This window comes from Dermacentor albipictus, chromosome 7 (genome assembly GCF_038994185.2).
Source record: "Dermacentor albipictus isolate Rhodes 1998 colony chromosome 7, USDA_Dalb.pri_finalv2, whole genome shotgun sequence".
NCBI lineage: Eukaryota > Metazoa > Arthropoda > Arachnida > Ixodida > Ixodidae > Dermacentor > Dermacentor albipictus.
Window position 1 is genome coordinate 82,678,655 of NC_091827.1, and position 3,937 is coordinate 82,682,591.

At 45.9% G+C, this 3,937-nt stretch overlaps 1 pseudogene; it reads right to left on the reverse strand.

The window, feature by feature from the left end:
• Positions 1-2,853: 2,853 nt before the first annotated feature.
• Positions 2,854-3,033, reverse strand: LOC135908807 (U2 spliceosomal RNA; annotated as a pseudogene).
• Positions 3,034-3,937: the final 904 nt, after the last annotated feature.

Sequence of the window (3,937 nt, forward strand, 5' to 3'; positions counted from 1 at the left end):
TTGCACAGGCTAGGATAACGCCCTTTATTTGAACAAAATAGTAATCAATGTCCTGATTAACAGAAGGCGCTTAGCATTACTTCCCATATTATAGAGTATTACAATTTTCATTCGTGCGAGAACATTACAATGTAGTGACGCATGAAAGTCGCACCATAGTGGCAGGCCAGTAGCTTGCATGATTAATGATTTCGTTTGGCTACAAGTCGGCTAAGTTGCTATCAGGCTTGTACGCAACCAATTATGTGTAAAAATATATTTGCATACAATTGCAGACTTTGGCAGTTCTCTAAGTTAACGATTACCTTGTTTAGCTGGTAACGCCATTTGTAGTTGAATTACTTTTTTCGGCAACCAACTAAATCGAACTAGTTACTTTATTGACGAAACAAGCTGTAACCGGTCACGCAGCTTTGACTGCATAAATTTCGCGGCAGCTACATCAGAATGCCCGCGGCCTGCAATACACGTTGTCCAAAGGAATGAAAACATGTACATAGCTTGTCATCTCTTTGCAATCACCGTGCTGCAGTTACACCTCGGCCATCGGAACATGACATAGATGCAAATTTACCCACTGCTCCTGGAAGTCTGGCCTCCCAGCTTTTCTGTTTTAATAAATCCCCGTATCTTCTCTTGCAAGCATACTTAAGCAACCTTCACAGGAGGTCAGAGGTGCTGCCTAATTTGTCTTTGCTTAGTGCAGTCTATGACTCCCCTGGCATCGTAATTTCTGACCGTTAAACTCACACATTTCCAACTCTCTGATGCAGGACTTACATATATTTCTGCAATTTTAGCGCGCAAACAGTAGTTTAGAACTGCACAATATGCAGAATTATTTGAAATAGCTCATTTTGCGACCTTGTGGAGTTATGAGAACTCTTGCTGGCTTCTGTCCTAACTAGTACTCTAGATCTTGAGGGCTCACGAGTGAAGGGTGCCGGCACGAGGTTCACCAGATGTTAGCCGGCAAATCGAAGCGGTGTTTCTATTGACCCTTATCGCCGGAATACCTTGGGCCCTGCCATGTTTGATCACGTGGTGACGCGTTCATTGCCTGCCTCAACTGCCTCCATGTTTACAATAGGTGAGTGTGACGCCGGTTCGGCTAAGCAAACCTCTGTTTCGGGAGATATCTTAGACGGTGACTGGGTGGTCGACACGAAGCTTTGGCCACAGCTTCCGAGAACGTGCAAAAGCACTTTCGCAGCTCATTAAGCTATGTCCAATTGGCGTAGGCAGCATATATGATGATTCTTCTAAAAGCGGGCATTAATATGTATTCCAAGCTTTCCAAACGTTCCCTTCATGAATTGAATCAGGATTAGTGTGTTTTGCTTGTCGTTCTTTATTTTGCAAATATTTTCAAGCAGTGGCTAGTCACATTTCTGACTCAGTGAATTTGCACGCTGCGTTCACAATCTCGTTATTTTCTGCCTGATATCACTCGCGGGTGTCCTCATTTCCGATAGATTTGTTGATGCTGCGCACAAGGCTGGAAACGTATCTGTTTTGTGCGTTGTAATACCTTGTAGCAAAGTTGTATTGCCGCTACAACTCGCTTACTGTTGTGGACCGTCGCGAAACATTCAGCTTCGACACTTCGTGCGCTATCGGTGCAGTCCGTCATTTATCGTGCGCATAAATTCAAGTGTTCGCCCAAAACCTTATTGACAAGTTGGAGACAGAGTGGGTGTAAGTTTCCGTGCCAGTACGGGTAATTGTGTGTAGACAACGTGCGGGGAACATACTTTGACAGGACGCGACGCTACGCCCTTTTTCATTGTTTAACGAGTAGTACTCACTCTTGCCGACGTTCCACGGCTGAAGCACTTTTTTTTTTCAAGGTTAGCTATACAACGCTGGCGGGTGAGCAAATTTCTGGATCCTGGAGGAAAGCCGTACATATCGAAGTGCCAGTAACACGTAAGGACAGTTGCAGCAGGGGTCAGCGAACTTCACCCCACAGATTTATTCCATTCCACAATATTCGAGTCACTATTTTTGCAGCCAACTACTGCACACGTCTTCAATCCACATAAGGTAATCAAACAGGATTGGAGCACAGTGCCTTAGCGAAAACTCAATTACATTACCGACAGTTGCTCGAACAGAAGCAAGGTGAAAGCGGTAATGGTTTCGTATTCATGGGCTGTCACTGAGGCGACATGCGGCGCACCGCCGAAAGCGTCATCTCATTTCTCTAGAACATAGTGCTCCACGAAAGGGGTAACTAGGCTGTATAACGATGGCCACTTCGGCTGCTGATGCCAGCGAATCACCTATGGAATTTTTTTTTTTTAGTTTTCGCTAACCCTACCGTAAGTTCCTTCCCCTAGTCCAAGCGACAATGAATTCCTACAATTCAAGGAAGAACCAGACATGAACATCGGGACAATGAGTTACCATAATCGTTCGCACGATGAGTTTGTCTGTTACAACACCACCCTGCCCTCCAGCACGAACATCTATCAAGTTTACAGTGTTGCTGCTGATAAAAGTTTAACAACAACAAAAGAATAACAAAAGTTTCGAAAACAATTGTTAGTAAATAAACAACGAGGAAAGGGCTGTCGGAGACGAACTGAAACAACCATGTCCGCTTGTTTTATTTACTGTATTAGTGCAGTGATAATGAACGTTGAGAAGAAAGCAACTAAAAACAAACGATTACTTTTAGCAATTGCTCCATTACCTTAATGCGACGTTAATTGGCCGCTGTTTTCAATAGCTTCGAATGAAGCAACTCTAATTGTAATCAGCCACTTTTTTACAGTGAAGCTGTATATGACTAGGTTCAGGAAAAAATTGAATGCGTCTATCAAGCCGCGTAGATCGAGAGTTTCTCCCCATATGTGCGCCGACCCCAGGGATAGTGCAATAACGGGCCGACCCGGGGTGGAGGTTAAGCACGCTTTAAGTACTCATCCAACTTGGAAAAATAAGTTTAATATCTTACGTCCAAATACAACCCGTATCAGATGTTAAGCTGATCAGAAGAGATACTACACTTTGACCCGCGTCAGCCATGTCTACGTTCGCACAGCCCTCTCTTTGTCGGCGTTTTAAGCGCTTCCGTATCTCATTTCCTTTCCTTCAGTTTTTCCGTGGTAGCGGTCCCGTAAGCTTACTGCCCGTTAGGATTGCGAGGCGGACAAAAGATGCGAACCGTATATCTGGCCCTATCCAGCAAACTTGGAACGTTTCATCGGAGCAACGGCCAGGTTTGCGATGGAGTTTGCGGTGAACCAACTTAATGTGGACTGTGTTGTGTGTGACGGTTTCTGCTTTTCGAGTGACCTCATACCCATCATTGCACTGCGGGACGTCGACCAACGCACGATCGCCTTGACTACGGTGAAGCTGTGTGTGTCCTCGGAGGCCTGTTCTGTGCAACGGGATTCGTTAGTAAAAATTGTCGTACCATGTTTATCAACAACATATTGGTACGTATACCCCCCGGTGCCCCATGATTTTCTGAGGCTCGACATCGTGAAGGAGCGAGTAGTCGCGCCTTGCTTTCCATTTATGTGCATACGGCGTTTGATGGTGGTGGTGGTGGTGGTGGTGATGTTGAAGCAGGCACGGTTAGCCTGGCATACATAGCCGGCAATTGTTCCGCCTGATCCTCCTTCGAGTTGAGATCAGGGGTGTGTCACCAGCTGTCGATGAGCCCCGTGTCTTGCAGGAAGGCTATCAGCAGTCGTTGCACTCTCTTCCTGAATGCCGCGGGTCCACCGTGGAAAACAACGTCCTCAAAGGTCCTGTGCGTGAGACCACTTTTTTGTAGCTTGTCGACCATCGCTTTTCTCTCTGTGTCAAACTGCGGGCATAGCCAAATGAAATGTTCGATGTCGCCAATGTCACCACAGAAAACACAGAGTGGGGAAGCGCGAAGCCCAGTCTTGAATACCCAAGCTGGGGTGTACGCGGA